Source organism: Ahaetulla prasina, chromosome 6, assembly GCF_028640845.1.
Source record: "Ahaetulla prasina isolate Xishuangbanna chromosome 6, ASM2864084v1, whole genome shotgun sequence".
Classification (NCBI taxonomy): Eukaryota; Metazoa; Chordata; class Lepidosauria; order Squamata; family Colubridae; genus Ahaetulla; species Ahaetulla prasina.
Window position 1 is genome coordinate 32,385,357 of NC_080544.1, and position 23,250 is coordinate 32,408,606.

The 23,250-nt window shown below is 41.5% G+C and overlaps 1 protein-coding gene across 5 annotated transcripts in view; it reads right to left on the bottom strand.

Annotated features, from left to right (window-relative positions):
- The window catches only part of SLC16A12 (solute carrier family 16 member 12), a 63,220-nt gene that overhangs the window by 34,198 nt on the left and 5,772 nt on the right, over nucleotides 1–23,250 (bottom strand). For 2 of the 5 annotated variants that reach the window (XM_058187068.1, XM_058187070.1), the window contains exons 2-3: nucleotides 20,052–20,136; nucleotides 1,733–1,802 (exon numbers count right to left, since the gene is read on the bottom strand). The gene's annotated coding sequence lies outside the window, so the exon portion shown is untranslated. Of the gene's footprint in view, nucleotides 1–1,732; nucleotides 1,803–10,051; nucleotides 10,088–20,051; nucleotides 20,137–23,250 lie in introns of those variants that run through there. The other 3 variants (XM_058187064.1, XM_058187067.1, XM_058187069.1) reach the window with 2 other exon arrangements.

Consider the following 23,250-nt stretch of genomic DNA (forward strand, 5'->3'; position numbering starts at 1 on the left):
CTCAGTCATCCAGATCTTATCAAGTTCATGAGGAAACTCTTGATGTTAAGTTTATGTGATTTTCCAAAAGATACTTTTTCAAAGGCAACTGGACTTTGTTTTTCCTTGATGATATTTTGCTTCTCATTCCAAGAAGCTTCTTCTGAAGAAGCTGAGAAACAAAACGTCTTCAAGGAAAAGTCCAATTGCCCTTTGAAAAAGCACCTTTGGGAAAAATCACATAAACTTAACATCAAGAATTTCCTGGTGAACTTGATAAGAATCCAATCAGCCCCTTCTGGAATTTTTAACTGAATAGGTATTTTGGTAATGGGCAATGCCAAGTATGTAGCCAAGTCGCATATTATTGATTTTTAACTTCTCTTGACTATCATCACTGTGGTTCTTCAGTGGATTTGTGAGAACAATAAAATCAAATATCCAAATGTGAAAGTAGCCACAAAAATCAGGTGAGAATGCTTAAGAACGTTTGAAGAGTGGTTGGGCTGGAGAACTTCTATTTGAAAGATATTGACAAACTTGTCACAATAATTATTTGGTTGGATGGTTTGGTTGGATGGTGGATTCAACAATGCAAGAACAAATCATAACACTGATAGAATTCCTATTAATAGAATAGAATAGAATAGAATAGAATAGAATAGAATAGAATAGAATTTATTGGCCAAGTGTGATTGGACACACAAGGAATTTGTCTTGGTGCATATGCTCTCAGTGTACATAAAAGAAAAGATACGTTCATCAAGGTACAACATTTACAACACAATTGATGATCAATATATCAATATAAAATCATAAGGATTAACCAAGTTATGAGATCACCTTGCTTGAAAATTACTGTTAAGTGTGACAATTCTGTGTGTGATTCCTATGCAGGATTGTCTTCTATTTATCCTGAAGTTGCCACAACTTTTCATCAAAAATAAAATTGGTGGTTAATTTCTAAAGGTTTTCTGAAAGTTAAAAATGACATCCATTATGAATGGCCATTATAAGAACTTAGCTGCTAGATCATAAAAATAAAATTAATCATGTCATAATATTCCCAAACTACAGATAATACTCTTCTTCAATTTGGTGCTTTAACTCCCAGATCTCAAGGGACTTTGTGTTGTTGTTGGGACTTGTAGGCACTATAGTCACAGATAGCTGGAGGAGGAAAGGCCAGCTTTAAATATTGTAAGGTAGTCCTCGACTTAAAAGAGTTCATTTAATGACTGTTCAAAGTTACAACAGCTCTAAAAAAAAGTGACTTATGACCATTTTTCACATTTACGACCTTTGCAGCATCTCTGAGGCCATGTGATCAAAAGTCAGATGTTTGGCAACCGACTCATATTTATGACATTTGCAATGCCTTAGGGTCATGTGATCAGCTTCTGCAACCTTCTGACAAGCAAAGTAAATGGGGAAACCAGATTCACATAACAACCGTGTTACTAACTTAAAAACTGCACTGATTCACTTAACAACGGTGGTGAGAAAGGTAGTAAAATGGGGCAAAATTCACTTAACAAATGTTTCACTTGGCAACAGAAATTTTGGGCTCAATTGTGGTTGTAAGTTGAGGACTGCCTGTATTGAGTGAGCTACAGCTAGCTAGCTGTACATTGTGATGTGTTTTGTAGAATCTGCTAGAAGCCATAATACATTAGTGCTCAGCTTCTAAAGCTTCTATACAGTATTTCATGTTGCAACATTTGTAAAAGAAGGAATAAAGCAAACATTTTACCTCAAAGAATTGGAAACTGCCAAGATAGGTCTTCATCTGCAGATCAAAGCAAAGAGATGGAAGGATACTTCTGTAAAGAAATGAATACAAGGTTGTTATTTTTAAAGATTTAAAAAGAAACAAGCAACAAAGGATGCAGATTTGATTATGCAATCACATATGAGTCACACACTCAAGATAACTTTGGAAATGGATTATCAACTAACTTGGTAGCCTATAAGTTTCTTTCCACGTTTACATGTAATAGCCACTTATCAAAGATCCACACACCCAATTTTTATAAAAATGTGTTCCGAGAACAAAAATAACATATTAGCAAGGGCTATTCCAACACGCATTTAAGATTTGAAACCATGATCACCCTAGCAGCCTAGAAATTGTGTCCTAGCAGCCTAGAAATTCACACATGACACTAAGGCAAGATTTGTTGAAAAAATGAAAGTTGATTAAAATCATGGAATATGTTATTAAGCCATAATTTGACAGATGATTTCTATACTGTAAGTTAAAACCAATTCCTTTTTCCACACTAGGGCTTAGTGAAGTGTGTGAATCAAGGCTTTCTGTGATCATGGTCAGTCAATGCACTATAGTACAATTGCTTCATATCAGACTCCAAATAATTTGAAGCAAAGGAGATCAACCACACCGTAGAAGAGAAAGAAGAGAAATCAAATAAAACATATCCCTTTAGGCATCACATTCTCTGGGTCTGTGAAAACCTGTTTTGATGGGGCAATGATAAGGTAAGATATTTTCTGCCTAAGTATGCAAAACTATTGATCCATGTGAATCAATTTTATCTGGGACGCCACAAAAAGCTTGTCAGAACAAGTACTAGTTGAAAGTAAGCAGTGAATGGCAATCCAACTTTTAGGCTAATGTAACCTATTAAATTAAACAAATCAATCAACTTCTCACCCCTCTTGGAAATACAGATTCTGATCAGCAGGCTCAGACAGCCTCAGCTGGCACCCAAGAAACTTCACCATATTTTTCCGCTTGCAGAATGCTAAGTCAAGATGACAATCATCTATTATCATATAATCGCTTTAGTGTGTTTAACAGTTTGCATGTATTCATATGTGAAAAACTATGCCGGATTAGCTTCATAAATCTGCTTAGTAAGGAAGGCTAAACTGATGAAATTCAGTTTATTATTGGAGGCAGTCTGTTCTCAGGATATGCATGTCTCTTGATCCTGTTGGCTAATCACACTTTCCATGGTACATAATCTGTATAATCTTTTGAATCAAAAACAAATGTACTCAAGTGGCACATGATATAATTAAATCAATTGCCATTCTAAAGACACCACTTTTATATATCTATATATCTATATATCTATATATCTATATATCAAGGGTTATGCCAATTTCAAGGCAAAAGGGTCACGGACCACGACAAATACTCAGGACATGTGAAGTATAGCGTCAAAAAGGACTAGGACTTGAGAAGAGGTGAGGACATTCCACAACTGCGATTTCTAGCACTGAATGATCTCAGATCTTACACAAAGTGGAGAAAATCCACTTTATGTAAGATCTTTATGAGAGAATCCAGAGATATTTCACAAGAGGAGTCCTCCACTCCTCTGCTCGCAATAAAATACCTTATGCTACCAGACTCCAAATTTTGGGCTTAGACAATTTAGAACTCTGCAGACTTCAATCTGACCTAAATATAGTACATAAAATTATCTACCACAATAACCTGCCTGTTAATGACTACTTCAGATTCAACCACAACAATACACAAGCCAATAATAGATACAAACTCAAGGTAAACCGCTCCAAACTTGATTGCAGAAAATATGACTTCAGCAACAGAGTGATCAAGGCCTGCCATGCATTACCTGACTCTGTGGTCTCATCCCAAAATCCCCAAAACTTTAACCAAAGACTGTCTGCTGTGGACCTCACCCCATTCCTAAGAGGTCTGTATGCATAAGTGCACCTGCGTGCCTACCGTCCCTGTCCTAATATTCCTTTTTTACTTACTCTTTTCATTTATCCAAATTATGTTTATACTTTTACCTGTTATATATGATTGAGAAAATAAATAAATAAAATAAATAAAATCTACAAATGGCTCTTTTCACAGAGGTAGCTCACATATCTCTCTGTATGTGGAATGCATGAGAACTGCCAGTCAAACTTCAGTAACATTGATCCCTTCCCTGCGGGTAAGTCGAAGGGCTTTCCACCCATCCTCAGACTGGCAGAAAACAACTTCGGCATGAAATCTGTCTCCACTGCTGATCTCCAATATGCCTCTGTTTACTTCCAATCCTTTAACTTTCCTCCAGAATAATAGGAGACAAAATTTTACCCATTGTCAGGTTGCCCTATGTAATCTCAGTGCAATTAGGTAGTTCTTCTGAAAAGTTCTGCCTTACTATCCAGCAGGAAAGAAAAAACCAACTGATGACCTATCTCTGCATTTTTCCACTCCCTTAACACACTGGTAATTTTATCTGTTTAATTTGCAACCCCTATTTATTATTTTTACAAACAACAAGGCAGTAAAATTATCTAATAAAACTTCCTCCTCCTATTGTCCCCACAAAAACAACCCTGTGAGGTGGTTGGGCTAAGAGAAAGCAACTGGCCCAAAGTCACCCAGCTTGCTTTCATGGCTAAGGAGGGACTAGAACTCACAGCCTCCAGCTTTCTAGACTGGTGCCTTAACCAGTAGAGTCTAAAACAAATCGCGTTTAATGAATGCTCTTGTTGCACAAAAATCAAAGGTCTTGCTCACCATTTTTTGCTTTATTTTTAAAGAAGGCTTCGTCATTCATCTTAATATTCTTGGGTGTATGTTGTTCCAATTCCTTTTTCTTTTGGGGGTAAGGCACCTTTTGGAGAATTCTTACATATCTTCAGCCAGTGGTTAGCACATGATCAAAAATCAGTGTTTGGGTTCCTTTTATGACGTTTTAGTTTGCTTTTTAAAATGTTTGAAAATGAAACTTATGGATGAGCAGTGGCCACGTTTCTTTTTATTGGCCCTTTTAAAATCGGGATTTCCATTTTTTGAAAACGGTACTTTTGCTCCTGTGCATCTGACTTTGCTGACTAGCCATTCTAGCACGCTATGAATTGAATGGCGCTACCTTCCAGCAGAGTTTCCAAGGTTGTAACTTTGAGTGATTTTCAAGGATTCTGAAAAAAACCTTGACCCCGCTCTTTAACTTTCTTTTTACCAATCCTTTTGGAAAGGTCATAACCTCTGAAGTCCAATGTGGATTGTTCTGGCAATCCCCCACTTGTATGGATGAAAAGTCAACACTTCTTACAGATCAGACATCAATTTGGAAAAAAGTGTGGCGCTGGGTGCTTTCTCTTTAGCTCTTTTGACAGCTAATGTGGCTTTAAGACTATCTAGATCAGTGCTAAGGGACACGGTGGCTCAGGGGCTAGGACGTTGAGCTTGTTGATCGAAAGGTCGGCAGCTCAGCGGTTCGAATCCCTAGTGCTGCCGTGTAACGGGGTGAGCTCCTGTTACTTGTCCCAGCTTCTGCCAACCTAGCAGTTCGAAAGCATGTTAAAAAATGCAAGTAGAAAAATAGGGACCACCTTTGGTGGGAAGGTAACAGTGTTCCATGCGCTTTTGGTGTTGAGTCATGCTGGCCACATGACCACGGAGACGTCTTCGGACAGCGCTGGCTCTTCGGCTTTGAAACTGAGATGAGCCCCGCCCCTAGAGTCAGCAACGACTAGCACATATGTGCGAGGGAAATCTTTACCTTTTAGATCAGTGCTGGTGAACCTTTTAAGAACCGAGTGCCAAAATGGGAGGGCGCGTGCGTGCACGGGGAAGCACCATAAACCAGAAGAGCACGTGCAGGAGCACCAGAAGCTAGAAGAGCAGTTCCCCAGCGTGCATGTGCGTGCCGAGAAGCTGAGCTTCCGGTTTCCAGCATGAGCATGTGTGGCAAACCTGGTCTTCTGGTTTCTGGCATGCATGCGCGCACGAAGACCAGCTGACCAGTGCGCATGTGTGTGCCGGAACCCAGAAGAGCAACAGGCGATGGCTGGCATGCCGGGAGACATGGTTTGCATGCCACCTCCAGCACATGTGCCACAGGTGGTTTGCCATCACAGATCTAGATTCTTTGCCCTCTCCAAATTATACTTTCCCCCAGTCTAGATCATTGAGAAAGGTGACAAAAAATGATCATTACTATTATCCCAATTTCCAGTTTGTTTATTATTGTTAAATCACCTATTTCCCTCATTTCAGTAATTCCAGCTTTATAGGCAATAATGGGAAATCAAGTGAGAGGAAGATTTAATTGATTCCACTCAGAGTAAACAATTGGTTCATCATGATAATGCTAGAGGCAAAATAAGCATATGGGGAAAGAAAAGCATGACTCTGTGAAGCTCCAGCTGTTTCTGGCTACAATTCCCAGCACCTAGAGCCAGCATGCTAACAGTGAGGAAGCTAGAAATTTTAGTTGAGTAACATCCTGAGGACCACAGGTTGCTCAACATATATTTTCTTATCTTCCATGACATGGAAAAGGTCAGTGCATTGGCCTGGGTCACAGGTAAATCTAACTCTAAACCAGAGGTCAAACAGGTTCTGACAGGTTCTGGTGAACCAGTAGCGGAAATTTTAAGCACTTCAGAGAACTGGCAAATACCATCTCTGGCTGGCCCCAGAGTGGGTTGGGAATGGAGATTTTGCAGTATCCTTCCCCCAGGAGTGGGGAGGGAATGGGGATTTTGCAGTATCCTTCCCCTGCCATGCCCACCAAGCTACGCCCACAGAACCAGTAGTAAAAAAAATTGGATTTCACCACTACTTTAAACTCTTCTTAATAGTATGTGCAGGAGACATGTTTGTGTGCTCCAACCTCTCTTCTCTTTCAGAGTATCTACAAAAGGCTTTCACTGCCCTGTTCAGTGAACTATGGTGTTTCTCTTTAGAACAATATCAACGGTGGTTTTGTAAAATAAGCAAAGGAACAACAGCCATCATTTGAAATTGGTTTGTTGCACTCATCAGATTTGGGGCTGGTAGACACATTGCATTCGGTCCTAGTGTAGTTTCTTGGCTTAACGGAATCCATGATTTACTTCTATGTGCTGTGTAAAGTCACCCAAGCACGACCTGGTCATTTTAATATGTTTTAAAACTGGCACAGGTCAATGTGTGAACCCAAATTTTGTTCAAGGAAGGACCCAGCAAGAAAGAGAAGTCAATAGTTCCAGTCCAAAATTCATTCAGATTTATTCCAACAGCATTAAACCAGAGTTCAACACAATTATGTGTTAAAGATTGTTCTTAGTCATGTCTTCTTTTTCCAGAAAGCAGAACAAAGAACAACAAAAGAATGATGAAGTCTCCTTGTTTTCCTTCTGTTTTTACTTACAAGTCTGAATCGTCAACGATGTTCTTATGCGGGTATATCAACTTAACAGCCAACAGTTGCCAATAAGAAACTTTCAACAGAGGCAAACAAGGGTGTGCTACACTACTTCAGGATTCCTGGCGAATTTTTATCTGAGTCATGAGCTAATTGCACATCATGATTTCCATGTAACCTGAAGCTCAAAAAAAGTATTAAGCCAGCAATTTTATACATCAGTATAACTTTCTCCTATGAATGCTGCAAATTGGAATCTTTTATTTATTACTGATGTTTGGTTGCTTCTTACCCATATGCAATGCTGAGGAGAAAGGTAGCAGAAGAACCTGTCCTAGGCCAGTATAAATCTCATAGCCCTCGTTTTTTTGTTCACACAGGTAGTCCTCGACTTACGACCACAATTGAGCCTAACGTTTGTTAAAGTGAGTTTTTGCCCCCTTTCTTGCCACAGCTGTTAAGTGAATCACTGCAGTCGTTAAGTTTGTAACACGGTTGTTAAGTGAATCTGGTTTCTGCATTGACTTTGCTTATCAGCAGGTCGCAAAAGGAGACCGGTTGCCAAGCATTTGAATTTTGATCACGTGACCATGGGGATGCTGCAAAGGTCATAAGTGTGAAAAGCAGCCCTAAGTCACTTTTTCCAGCGTTGTAACTTCAAACGGTCATTAAGCGAACTGCTTTAAATTGGGGGCTACTTGTATCATCTGACTTTGGGAAAAATAAATCAGTTTGGGAACTGAATAGAGCTGCCATGCCCATCCCTGCCAATACTGGAGTAACGCAATCCTCACATATCACTTAGGCCGGGCTTTTATAAATATCCTGTTTCAAGAACTTATTCAACTCTTTCAAGACGCCCACTTGCGCAAACATTTGTGGGCAAATGTGCTGGATGATTCAGATTCAGATGAGACCACATAAGCCTAACGCTGTGGTATTGCACCCTTGCCATGTTTATGAATGACATGCCTATGTGAAATCCTCCCGTTGAAAGTTGGACTAAAAGAGGCAGGTCTATGCCAGCAGCTTCATTTGGACAGATACGTTGGATGAGTGATGAGGAAATTGTGAGAATCCTTGAGTAGGTCTACTGACCAAACAATGGTTAAAAATCAAAACAGAGGGGCAAATATCTGATTAAACGAAATCAGATTTTTAGTCTTGCTTTCTCCTGTTATAAATCAAACTCTTCCCTTAAATAACCTGACAAGTTGTTTAAATCAGGGGTCTCCAACCTTGGCCACTTGAAGCCTAGAGGACTTCAACTCCCAGAATTCCCTAGCCGGCTGGGGAATTCTGGGAGTTGAAGTCCTCCAGGCTTCAAGTGGCCAAAGTTGGAGATCCCTGATTTAAATAACCTGACAGCTGTAGGTACAGTAGATAAACCAATTAACATACCTCTTATTTTGCCTATACAGGTAGTCCTCATCTTACAACAGTTCATTTAGTGACTGTTCGAAGTTACAACAGCACTGAAAAAAGTGACTTGGGACCGTTGTTCACATTTACAACCATTGTAGCATCCCCATGGTCATGGGATTTACATTTGGATGCTTGACAACTGGCTCACATTTTTTTTTTAATTGAAAAAGTTTTACAATAAAAAATTTTTTAACAATTATCTCCCCACCCTCCACTCCCCCCCTCCCCCCCGGAGACTTCCCAGAGCAAAATACAGGGTATAACATCTAACAAGCATACGCTAGAATACTACAAAAACCATAACCCATGATCTCTTCTCTCCCTTTTCTCCCTTAACTCCCCTTTCCCTTTTAAACATACTGGCTCACATTTATGACGGTTGCAGTGTCCCACGTAATCCCCTTTTGTGACCCTCTCAAAAGCAAAGTCAATGGGGAAGCCAGATTCAATTAACAACCGTGTTACTAATTTAAGAACTGCAGTGATTCACTTAACAAATGTGACGAGAAAAGCCATAAAATGGGGCAAAACTCAATTAATAAATGTTTTAATTAACAACATAAATTTTGGGCTCAATTGTCATCGTAAGTTGAGGACTATCTGTACACTGCAGTTAAAAGAAGGCTTTTTTTCATACATGCCTCCAAATTATTTCCAACATTTTATTGTTAGTTGCGAACTCGTGTCTGACCCATCACGACCCCATGGACAACATTCTTCCAAGCCTTCCTATCCTCTACCATCTTCTGGAGTCCATTTAAGCTCATGCCTACTGCTTCAGTGACTCCATTCAGCCACCTCATTCTCTGTCGTCCCGTTCTTCTTTTGCCCTCAATCTTTCCCAGCATTAGGCTCTTCTCCAGTGAGTCCTTCCTTCTCATTAGGTGGCCAAAGTATTTCAGTTTCATCTTCAGGATCTGGCCTTCTAAAGAGCAGTCAGGGTTGATCTCCTCTAAGACTGGCTTGTTTGTTCACCTTGCAGTCCAAGGGACTCGCAGGAGTCTTCTCCAGCACCAGAGTTCAAAGGCCTCAATTCTTTGGCGACAAAGAATATTTCCAACATACTAGGTTCTAAATTCAAATTTAGTTAACTTCAAAGAAATCGACATCTTATGTGCTAGGCCCCTTCAGCTATGCCATCTGGAGATACTGAGAGTGATGCCCGCATCCAAAAAGCATCATTCAGGCAAAGACTGTCCTTCAAATTAGTTCCTCTGAAGTCAGGACAGCCTGCCCAGAACAGACATAAAAGTTTTGCAAGAAAAACAAAAGCTTTTTAATCATACACTGCAGCAGGGGTCTCCAGCCTTGGCAACTTTAAGACTTGTGGACTTCAACCCTTTGCTGGCTGAGGGATTCTGGGAGTTGAAGTCCACAAGTCTTAAAGTTGCCAAGGTTGGAGACCCCTGCACTATAGGGTTACAAAATCTCATTCAAGGATGCAGAACATTCTTTGGATGCAAATTCTTGCTAGATATATAACTTTATTGCCTCCTCAGATTCCCATCTCAGGTTACCTTGAAAAATTCAAACTACATCCAAGGAATTTCATTGCCTTCTTCACCCTTGCCTCTGTCTGATCCCCACTTGAAATCCTGTTTTGCAATGGAAAATTTATTTTACTGTGCAATAGTATTTATGGTGTATTTTTATGGATGATTATTCTGGGTTTCCTTTTTCAGCCTGTCATGCTGTTTCTCAATATTATTATTATTATTTTTTAAAAAAGTTCATTACAATTTTGTTATCTTCAAGTATAATTTAGAACCAGTAACTGTACTGTAGTTTTTAAACTGAGACTTGAATGTATAGATTTATTAATTCAGTGATTAATAAATCACTGGGGTCTGCAGACCCCTGCGGGGCTGTGATGTCATCACAGGAGTTCCATGAAGGTTTGAAGAAATGTTGTGATTTAAAACTTGAGTTAAGTCTTGGGAGTCCGTGGCCATGGTCTGTGGCCACAAAATGTATTTAAAGGAGGCCCATAATAAAGAAAATGTTGTGAACCACTGTATTAATTGACATGTGCCACCAAGTCAGTATCACCTTTTTTTTTTTTTTTGTTTACATTTATACCCCGCCCTTCTCCGAAGACTCAGGGCGGCTTACAATGTATAGGGCAATAGTCTCATTCTATTTGTATATATTTACAAAGTCAACTTATTGCCCCCCCAACAATCTGGGTCCTCATTTTACCTACTGTAATGTATTACTGTAAGTTTTGGCGGGAGTTTTAGGCGGGAAATATCTCGTCTCTGATTGGATGCAGCCTCAGGCTGAAGTGTATATAAGGAGAGGTTTTTCTCCAGAGTTTTGCTGGGTCACACTATATTAAAGAGCTGTTGTCACTAACCTGGTCTCCTGCCTCGTCAATACCCAAACTTAACATTGGCGGCGAGGTGGGATTTTGAGGCAGAGCACCAGAACAGAGCTGAACTCACTACGAGAATCAAACCCAGCAAGGTGATGGCGAATGCAGCGATGACCGGCTACACGCCACCCACTCCGTTTGACCCTGCCCAGGAGACATGGGGAATATATATGACCCGTTTGAAAGTTTCCTGGAGGCAAACGAGCTACAGGGAGTCTCCGACAACCGCAAACGGGCTTACTTCATAAGCCACTGTGGGTCCGCAGTCATCGCCGTCGCAGAAGCCCTAGCGGAGCCAACACCGCTACACTCCGTATCGTGGCAGACCCTTCAGACCCTCCTGAAGAATCACGCACCAGCCCGTCCAAATACGCTCGACGGTACGAGTTTGGGGCGCAGGCAACAAGAAGGCGAGTCTATCAGCGACTACATGGCAGCCCTGAGACAAGCCTCCAAGCATTGCAGTACCGCGATCTGGACGAAGAGCTGCTGGAACAACTTATACGGGGGGTCAGAGACATCCGTTTGAGGAGACGGTTGCTAGCCAAGAGCAACCTGACATTGGCAAACGCTCTGGACGAAGCCAGAGCCCATGAGATGTCCAACCATGCAGCAGACACCTTACAAAAGCGACTCACGCCGATGGCGGGCGCAAAGCCGAGCACAGTCCACCACGAAGAAACCTATCGTGAGTCAACCAGCGAAGAGGAGGAAGAAGTCCACTACACCGGAAAATCGACAAGGAAGACCGGAGGAATGCGGAAGTTGCGGGCGACATCAGCGCCAAAGATGTAAGTTCAGGGCGCCATTTGCGGCGGTGTGAAAGGAAGGGCACCTGGCTCAAGTCTGCCGAGCACCCCAACCTTCCGCCGAAAATTCAAATCGGCCAATCAGAGCGGCTCTGAGTCAGAGATGCAAACCCCACATTCCGAAATTTCAAACCAGCCAATCAGGCGCGAGATCGGCAAGGCGACCGCGATTGGCCAGGAAAGAAAGAGCGCGAAGTCAAACCGAATGACTGTTACCATAGACCACGCAGCTACCCGCATCGAAGAAAAGATCTTCACAAACCCGACAATTGAAGGCGTACCGTGCCGACTGGAAGTAGACACAGGCTCAGCAATCACAATCATGTCCTGGGACACTTTTGTGAAAGCCTTGCCGCACATCGCAAAGCGCAAGCTACAGAAACAACGGCTCCGGGTGCAGGATTACCAGGGCAACCGCATCCCTGTTCGAGGGACAACGACCGTCGAGGTCAAGTACGGGACATACGAAAAGACCCTGCCCATCACGTTAGTCGAGGGAACCTTGCCAAGCTTGCTGGGGCTAGACTGGTTCCGGGCGTTGGGAATGGGGGTGACTGGCGTCCACCGGAGCGGATGCAACCTGCAAAACGCCCTAATGGAGGAATTCGCAGATGTATTCGAGGACCGTTTAGGCAAGTACAAGGGGACCCCTATCTCCTTCAATTTAGACCCCCAAATAGCTCCCATTAGGTTAAAGGCAAGGAGGGTTCCTTTGCACTCAAACCTAAAATCGACAAAGAGTTAGATAAATTAGTCAGCCAGGGATACTAGTGCCAGTTGACCATGCCAAATGGGAGACGCCAATCGTCACCCTATAAAACCAGGCGGGTCCATAAGAATTTGCGCTGATTACAAGGCTACCTTGAACAAAGCATTGCAAAAGCGCCTACCCAGTTCCAGTAGTGCAACACTTATTGCACTCACTAGGGCACGGACAAGTTTTCGCCAAATTAGACTTGGCACAAGCGTACCAACAGCTACCCGTAGATGCTAGCACAGCTGAAGCCCAGACCATTGTAACGCACCGAGGTGCCTTTAAATGCACCCGGTTACAGTTCGGGTGAGTGTGGCCCTGGGCTATTCAAAATTTGATGGGCGACTCCTACAAGGGTTACCAGGAGTCGTGCCCTATTTCGATGATGTGTTGGTATCAGGGAAGATTTAAGAGAACTGGGAAGCGGTTAAGGAAAGTTTTGGCCATTTTAGGTCGGCAGGATTAAAAGTCAAAGCAAGCAAGTGTCAGATAGGGGTCGAATCTGTTGAATTTTGGGCTATAGAATAGACAAAAGGATTCACCCACTGAGAGCAAAGTCAAAGCGATAAAGAGAGCCCCAGCACCCAAAAACAAGACAGAACTCCAGGCTTTCCTGGGTCTGGTAAACTTTACGCCGTGTTTTTAAAAGACAAGGCAACCGTTGCTGAACCGCTGCATAAATTGCTTGGAAAAACACTGTTTGGTCGTGGGGAAGTCAGAGAATAGGGCATTTGAGGCAGTAAAAGTTTGCTATCAAGCGATAGCCTGTTAATACAATACAACAACAGACTGCCGTTAGTATTGGTTTGTGATGCATCCCCTATGGAGTAGGAGCTGTACTTAGCCACAGACTCCCAAACGGCACTGAAGCCCCTATAGCGTTCTATTCACGAACGATGTCCCGGCTGAGAGGAATTACAGCCAGCTAGATAGGGAGGCTCTCGCAATAGTGTCAGGGTGAAAAATTTCACGAATACGTTTTGGGCGAGATTTGAAATTGTCACTGATCACAGACCGCTATTGGGGTTACTGGCTGGCGACCGCCCAACGCCAGTAGCACTCTCACCTAGACTGACCAGATGGACTATCTTTTGGCGCATACTCCTACAAGCTGCAGCATCGGCCTGGAAAGGAGCTGGGGCATGCGGACGCATTGAGCAGATGCCCATTGCCAGGAAATCGAGGACCCCACCCGGGCACACCCGTTCTACTAATTGACTCTTTGGGACTCTGGGCCAGTCACATCGCAGGAAGTGGCTCGGGCCTCCTACCGGGACGTTGTTTTAAGGACTGTAATCGGTTGGGTTCAAAGGGATGGCCGCTGCGCGGGCGACGTTTCAAGGAATTTGTAAAGAAAAAGAATTGTCTGTACAAGGGGTGCCTGCTCTGGGGGATAGGGTGGTAGTCCCGAGAAGCTGAGGAAAAAGTTCTGGAACTCCTGCATGAGGGTCACCCAGGAATTGTGAGGATGAAGGGTTTGGCTAGGAGCTATGTCTGGTGGCCCCTAATGGACAGGAAATCAGTGACAGGGTTGGCCGATGCCAAGTATGTCAGGAATCAGACCACTACCACCTACGGCCCCAGTTTTGGAGTGGGAGAAACCCCAAGGCCCTTGGTCCCGCATACACATTGATTTTGCCGGCCCCTTCCACGGCCAAACATTTCTAATTGTGGTGGATGCATTCTCCAAATGGCTGGAGATCATCCTAATGAAATCCACAACCGCGGAGCTGTCATCTCAGCACTAAAACACCTTTTCGCCACGCACGGGCTACGGACACCCTCGTGTCCGATAACGCCCACAGTTCACCGCAGCATTATTTGAAGGGTACCTGGCTGAAGGGCATCCGACATGCCCTCTCAGCGCCGTTCCACCCTCGTCGAGCGGCCTTGCTGAACGTTTTGTTGGTGCGAAAGAAGCGCTATCACGAAGCGGCCCGGCGATTGGCAGGCACAAATCGGCGCATTCCTAACCGTCAACACAGGACCCCTGTGTGGCCACCGCCGCAGCCCAGCCGAGCTATTAATGGGCGGAAGCTACGGTGCCCGCTAGACCGGCTACACCGAACTACGTACAGGACGGGTTCAAAACAAAACCAGATAGAATCCGAGAGTTAAACATAGGAGACTCAGTATGGGCACATAATTACAGCGACGGCCCAAACTGGAAGAGGGGATAGTCATAGACAAAGCGGGCCCCAAATCTTATCTAGTGGAACTAGACGATGGCAGAATCTGGGCGCCACATAGATCAATTAAGAAACAGATTGAGCGATAAGGCAGAATTAGGCGAGACCAGCCCTGACTATGATTTAATTAACCCCACAGCTGACTGGAGCCGAGAACAAACAGAAATCGTAAGCAAAGAACCAAACAGAGACTTATCTGAGTCAGGCGAGGTCCAGCGACACCCTCCGGTCCCTCTAGAGGACAGCAGGTCCGAGCCGGCGAATAATCCAGGGCGGATGGCGGGAGGAGGAGCTCAGAGGCGAAAAGTCCCTCCGGCACGCTCGACTCAACTCCAGAAAGTGAACTGCGCAGGTCCGGGAGAGTCAGGAGACGCCCCACGTACCTGCAGGACTACGTAGAGAAGTAGTATGCAAATATGGGCAAAGTGCCTTCTGGGAGGGAAGGAGTGTAATGTATTACTGTAAGTTTTGGCGGGAGTTTTAGGCGGGAAATATCTCGTCTCTGATTGGATGCAGCCTCAGGCTGAAGTGTATATAAGGAGAGGTTTTTCTCCAGAGTTTTGCTGGGTCACCAATTATTAAAGAGCTGTTGTCACTAACCTGGTCTCCTGCCTCGTCATTACCCAAACTTAACACCTACCTTATAAAGGATGGAAGGCTGAGTCAACCTTGGGCCGGGCTCGAACCTGCAGTAATTGCAGGCTTTGTGTTCTTAATAACAGGCCTTACCAGGCAGAGCTAAACTCTGCAAACACATAGTTTTTCTCCATGATGGCACCTATTGCCATTTGCCATTTAATCCACCCATCATGCCACTAAAAAAGTAAAGCTGAAATGTCAATAAAGTGCCTTACTGCACATAGCTTATGTGCTCATAACGCAGTTCTCAGGAAAATATTACTATGGGTTTTATTCAGTTTGACTGCTTCATATCAAGTTGAATACTAAAAGTGGCAAATAAAAAAAAGTAAGATGACTGATGTTCAGAAAACACAATATATGTTAAACTTTCAAGTAATTTGTATTATGTTAGAACACAAATAAGTTAGGAGTTCGGAGGAGGAGAAACTTTTCTAACAGGAAAGAAACAGATTAATGTTAGTAAACCTAACATCTTGTCTGCCATATAATTGTCACTATCTGCAATAATCCCATTCTGATGCAATTTTTCAAAAGTTTCCTAACCATGTCAGTCTGATATGATGGAAAGCAACAAGCTTCTGACCATGGCTCTTTTTATAAAGACAAAATGAAACAGATCACTCAAATTGTCCTGCAATGATCTTGAATCTTAAGGTATTCAACTATCAAATCTGGATGAAAACAAAGAAGGCAATGCAAATATTGGAAAGTTACCATTTCTAATTTCAAGAGTTCCAAAAGTCATGTTTGGATAATGCTTTCACTGTCATTGCCAATGGTGAAAAGCAAAGCTTTAAGTTTTTTTAAACTCACTATCAAGACAGATGTCAAGGAGGAGGAGGAGGAGGAAGAGGAAGAGAAAGAACAAGGAAGTTAGCTTTATCTTGAAGGAACAGAGTGACTGGGTTCACATATAGTGCTAGGAAATGAAATGTTTTATTTGGTTCTGAAAAACCTAACAGACAATACATAAAACAAGCTGTAGCTCTGAATTATCCGCAATTACAGGCAGACTTCATTCTCCTTAATATGCAGCCAGGTAAAAAGGTCTGAAAAACTTACCATACATTTGTTTCCTATCTTATGACATTTTGGTTGGCCTTAAAGAATTTGTTGCATATTTTGAAGTGTTTCTTATAGACCATTACGTCTGTCTTTGCATTCTTATTTCAAAGTCATCAGAAATATCCTACTTCTACTCAATAATTGATGTTTATAAGCAGACATTAACCCTGGCAGGTTCTATGTTCATCTTCGAAGGAGCTTTATCACCATCACAGAACAACTGCTATTCATCCTTGTCAGAAGCACCAAAGTGCTTTCATGGTGAAAAGATCAACTAGTGACATCACAGTTGTCTGGGGGATACCCAGTTGGGGGTTCCTTTTCTGTCCCCATTAAGTTGCCCACCAAAATTGTACCCATTTATCTACTCACAGTTGCTCACTTATGAACTGCTAGGTTGGCAGAAGCTGGAGCAAGTGACAAGAGCTCACTCTACCACACAACAGCAACTGGGTCTTGAACATGAATCTGCCAATCATCAGCCCAGCATAGAATAGAATAGAATAGAATAGAATAGAATAGAATAGAATAGAATAGAATAGAATTTTTTATTGGCCAAGTGTGATTGGACACACAAGGAATTTGTCTTGGTACATATACTCTCAGTGTACATAAAAGAAAAGATACCTTCATCAAGGTACAGCACTTACAACACTTAATGATAGTCATAGGGTACAAATTTAACACTTAATGATACAACGCTTAATGATAGTCATAGGCTACAAATAAGCAATCAGGAAGCAATCAATATCAGCATAAGTCATAAGGATACAAGCAACAAAGTTACAGTCATAAGTGGAAGGAGATGGGTGATGGGAAAGATCAGCCCAGCAACCTATGTCCTAACCAGAACAATTGCTAAACCACAATAGTTTCATAAACTTCCAGCACTGCTGGCATCACACTTCAGAGGCAGTAGCATGACCTGTGTGGCATTGCCACCTGTGTGGCATTGTAAAGGATACTGCAATACAATTATTTAACTTTTCACAGCTATATTCCCATAAATTAAAAAAAAATATTGAATCAGACAAGTTTGTCTCTTGGTGCATTTATGAACAGTTTGTGTAATTTTCTTGGCACCAACATGGAAGCTATTGGCTTTGATTTCTTCCAGGATGTTTTGATGACTTTCCATCTAATGTCTATTCCTACTATTTCCAGTCTCCCATGCAATCACTAAAAAAAACAACTCAGCTCAGCTTTCAAGATTAGCCAAAATTAGTTAATGCTGCTATCTTGATGGGCTGAAATGTAACACACAAGAAATTGTGCAGGGGTTATACTATCAGATCTAGGCTGCAGAAACCGGAAAGCTATTAAATGGCAGGAAGTAATATTAACTATATGACGCCTGGCTATTGATGGAATTTTTGCAGCCCCACGCAAGATGAGCATCAAGTCATCAATGCAACATTTAATGACTATTTTTGTACATGAAGGACAGAATTTATGGAGTGAGGACTTGCGTGTCAGTTTCCATAATTAATTTAGAATCTTTCATTTAAAAAAAGTATGGTAATGGCAAAGACAGGTTCTTGCTGGGGCCAAAACCTTGTTGAGAATATGTACTGAGATGTTCCAAAATTTTGGATGGCTAACAGTGAAGACCAGCATTACCCCACAAACCCAAAAAATAATAAACCCATCCATGTTATAAACCTGGGGCCTCCAACCTTGGGAACTTTAAGACTTGTGGACTTCAACTCCCAGATTCCTCAGCCAGCAAAGCTGGCTGAGGAATTCTGGGAGTTGAAGTCCACAAGTCTTAAAGTTCCCAAGGTTGGAGACCCCTGATATAAACCAAATGGAAACATCAAAATAATAAACCAAAAATATAAAGTCATGCACTTGTCAGATTAGAACTCTCAGCTTGCAACAGGTCTTCCTCCTATGCTAGGTGGAACAGCTAGGTATTAACAGATCTGCAGGAGAGAAAGAAAACTTAGCACTGATGTTATTACCTTGTTTGGTCATAAAAAGCCTGCAAGAAAACAACCAAGCTCAGAGAGCACCAAGGACCCCTCAGAGAAAGAAGAGACTGGATCTCAATGAGGAGAAAATTCTGTTGGGATGTCCGATCAAGATAGGAGAAGATGGTCATTCAGATATACTCTGAAGCTCAGGACCATTTTATTGATTTTCTAATGCATTACTTAGCCATACAAGTACTAAGACATGGTGTGGTTTGTTGACATGGGCTACGCATGCCCCAAATCAGAAATTGTGGGTTTATCAATAAATTGTAGTTAATAAGCATCACTTTGTGTTATGTGAATGTGTTTCATGTGTGTTTTATGAATGCAGCCTCAGGCTACGACTATAAACTGTGGGCTTAAGGTATCAACAAGTACAATCCACACACAAGATAAAAAGCTTTGGGGAGCTCAAATGTTTGCAGAAAATTGAAAACTGCCCTTCCTCAAAAAAAAAAAGAAAAGATGATGGAACATGATCACTGGTTGAAGAAAGCTGACTGGTAGTTTGGGGAAACTGAAAACTAAAATCAAAAGAAAGATGGAGGGGCTGGAGACCTGGACCAATATAGTATCCCAAATATCATAACTGAGATCCCCATCGTTTCATTTCAATCTTGTTTGATAAGCTCCAGTTAGGATGTCATTCAGCCATCAGAAGAATAATGGTGATTTCCCAGACATGGAGTCAATATTCCTGCCTCATTCCTCTGCCTCTGGTAGGATCTTTCTATCTGAGGCCCTAGTAGTCTATGCAGCATAGAGTTCCCTAAGACTTTTCTCTTTCTAAAGAAAAAAAAATAAAGTTTTTCAATCCAAGCTTTAAACGAGGAGGAAGAATACGGCAGGGAAAAGAATATTGTGAAGATGCTGAGGGTAAGTGGCGCTGTTCTCTGACCCGCAATAGCGAGCTGGGACAGAAAAGTTACAAGCAAGTCAAAAGTAATATTAACCAGAAAGGACGTGTTAAGATATTTAAAATTTAATAGCTGGAGCAGTGAAGGATTGGACAATGAGTAAGAACACACAGTTGTAGCTAATTAGTTGAAGAGAGCTGGCCACCGCGTGAGGAAATCTGAGCTGTGATTGGTTGAAAGGGGGCGTTTCCTTGTTTCCCGCCTTTTTCCTCTGTGTGCTCTCTGGGATTTACCTCATGATGTTTCTGCTGTGTTGATTTACCTGACGATGCTCCTGTTTGCCTATCTTATTTACTGTGAATATATTCATTTATAACATGCAGAAGAAGCCTTCATCCTGCAGTGGATAGAAAATGGCTTAAAATGATGATGATGGAGGAGGAGGAGGAGGAGGAGGAGGAGGAGGATATAAAATTGCAAGTTCTTGTCAGTGTCTCTGACTCCATTTGAACACCCGGCTGCACAATTTTCTGACAGGATGTCAGATTCATATAAGCAAGTTCAGCTAGAATTTTTTCCTCAGAATTTCATTTATTTGAATGTGTGTCCACTAGCTGACTGAGATTTTTGTACCTATGCTACGCAAAGCAACAAATATTAAACTAAGATCTTGTGATCTTCGGGCAGCAGATCTTACCCATATAGATCTATGTCTCCTTCACAGTATTTTAGAAGAGATTTCTTTTTAATAGGTTATTTGTCATTCAGTTACACTTATTTTAGTCTCTTGTTATTGACTTGCATTTACAACTTTTTGTAAGAGAAAAGCTCAAAATAAGTTTTACACTTACCTTCTTATCGCCTTTCTTTTTTTAAAAGAAAAGAAAAGAAATTGTCCTTTTGTCCTTTTGTTCCAGCTCTTCGATCACAGCTTTTCTGTCAAAGGAGCAGAACTTGGCATAACAGAGTTCATTCTCCTTGTTAATAAACATCCTTTTTATTATCATCGTTCTCAGTTTACTGGCAAGTAAGTGTTCAAGACATGAACTCTCTATCCGTCCCACATGCTGAGGTTAAGGGGACGGTGTCACATAAAGACATTTCCAGAACAAACAGAGTGGTTGAAATCATAAATTACTAAGGTGGATCCTCAAGACAGAGAGATGGACCAAATCCATGAGGATTCCTGGGAGCAGAAGATTGATTCCCATTCACATATTAGCTTGGCTTTTATTACTCTAGCCCCATTTCCCATATGGGAAAATAGAATTTTTATTGGCCAAGTGTGATTGGACACACAAGGAATTTGTCTTGGTGCATATGCTCTCAGTGTACATAAAAGAAAAGATACGTTCATCAATGTACAACATTTACAACACAATTGATGGTCAATATATCAATATAAATCATAAGGATTGCCAGCAACAAGTTAAAAAAGAACGGCTAATTCTTCGTGGGTCTGAAGATGAAGATGGAAAATTCATTTTATATACACCATAATAGTCAACAACAAATACTGAATCAACTGTATTCATTTGTGTTATCTTCTCAAGAGATTTCAACATTTGGTCTGAAGCCTCTGTCCTTGATGACTTTAATAAAACACAGCCCTAAATTCCCCTGGTTTTCTCTAGCCTGGAGTATTCTAGATATGTTTAGACTACACCTCTAAAAATTTCCAGCTGGATGACATCAGGCTCAATAAAGCAAGGCTGAGTTACTTTAGCACAACTTTAACACAATGTTGTAGGAAGTTGGAGGAACAAGTAGAATGGTATGTATCCCTTGCATTTTGCTAATTTTTGGACAAACTACACTGAAAATTCAAACAAGGAGAATAGGATAGGATAGGATAGGATAGGATAGGATAGGATAGGATAGGATAGGATAGGATAGGATTCGATTCCTCATTTAATGACCAAAGATAACTGGCACTGAAAAAAGTGACTTATGACCATTTTTCACACTTATGACTATTGTAGCATCCCCATGGTCACGTGATTTATATTTGGATGCTTGACAACTGACTCACATTTATGACGGTTGCAATGTCCCAGAGTCACGTAATCCCCTTTTGTGACCCTCTCAAAAGCAAAGTCAATAGGGAAGCCAGATTCAGTTAACAACCGTGTTACTAATTTAACAACTGTAGTCGTTCACTGAACAAATCTAGCAAGAAAAGTCATAAAATGAGGCAAACAAATTTCTGAATTAACAACATAAATTTGGGTTCAATTGTGGTCGTAAATTGAGGACTATCTGTACATACACAAGCATGCAGACTCACAGAGGCACACAACACAAAGCTTCCATAGTACAGAAGTTGAAGCAGGACATAAATGAACACTGCTGCTTCCTAATCTGTTTCCAGAAACTAATTAAGGCAGGGTGTTTGGAAGACACTCAACAGTGAAGCAAAAATTGAGGCAAAGTCGTTTAAGGTCAATGCAGTTAGCTTTGTTCCATCATTTATTTAATAAAAAAATGATAACTCCCTGGATCCTTTCCATTACCTCATGACTACAGCAATGTGCAATCATAATATTAAAAAAAAAACCACAGTTGAAACTTGCTTTCTCTTTAGCATTCCCACAGCTTTCATGTATAGAGGAGGCCAGGAAAATAAGCAGCAAAGACAGGAGTTTCCTATTCATTAACTTAAAAAGAGAGAGAGGGAGAAAGAGAGAGAGAGAGAGATGATTCACACTATTTATGTCAGGCACAAATAGAAAGTTCTTCTGTTTTTGTGTAATTGCCAATTGGGCAATTGCATAAGAATTTTGACTTTAAAAGTAAGCTTCATATTTCCAAAAGTGGGAAATATCCAAATAAATGTACTAGCAAACTTTAGAATAATCACAGCCAATTGCTGCCCTATATCCCATGAAACCAGGGGTGAAATGCACTTACCTTTGCTACCAGATCGCAAATGTGAGCTCGCACGCGCCTCCACCACGCATGTGCAGAGCCTTCTGCACATGTGCAGACTGTCAAAACAGGACGTGATGATGTCTGGGTGGGTGGGTGGAGTCTCTCACCGCTGGCCCTACTGGATCGTGCGATCCAGATAGATCCGGCTGAATTTCACCACTGCATGAAACCCGAATTATAGTTCTGGAGTGTCCTAGATGTTTCAAACTTGAGCCATTCTATATTGATAGCAATAGAATTTTTTTTTAATTGGCCAAGTGTGATTGGACACACAAGGAATTTGTCTTGGTGCATATGCTCTCAGTGTACATAAAAGAAAGGATACCTTCATCAAGGTACAACACTTAATAGTTAAAAGCAATAGCACTTAGACTTATAGACCACTTCACAGTGCTTTACAGCCCTTTCTAAGCGGTTTACAGAGTCAACATATTGCCTCCAACAGTCTGGGTCCTCATTTTAATGACTTCAGAAGGATGGAAGGCTGAGTCAACTTTGAACCAGTGAGACTCGAACTGCCAAACTGCTGGCAGCCAGCAGTCAGCAGAATTGCCTGAAATACTGTAGTACTGCATTCTAATCACTGCGCCACCACAGTTCCTTTACACAAATTCTGGGTCTCATCCACTTCTTAGTTTGAGAAAACAGAAAACACCCCTGAAAGGACAGGACTGCTTTGTGATCCAAGGACAATTCTCATCAAAAGAATGTAGCTTTTTTTTTTTAATCGAGCTGCGGAATTGAGAAAGAATTACAAGACATATTGGCAGGCTGCATTTAGAGTGCTTGCAAATCCCTTTTATATATTTATATATCCCATTTATATATAGAAATAACCACTTTTTATTGTAGGTTGTCCTACATCATATTTTTGTACAGCGTATTTTGGAACAAGTGAGGGAATAAACACACCCCATTTGTGACTTATGAAAGCAATTGTTTTCAGAACTGCATAGGCATATTTCTTTTATCCCGGAAATGAAAAAAATTCAGAGCTGATTTCCAGAAACATTCCCAAAATATGAGGGCGGCAGATGGAGAGAATCAATTAAAAAATGTTTTTCAAAGCCTCATATTACCGTGTTGTCATAACATGGGTGTGTGGATGCATTATGTACT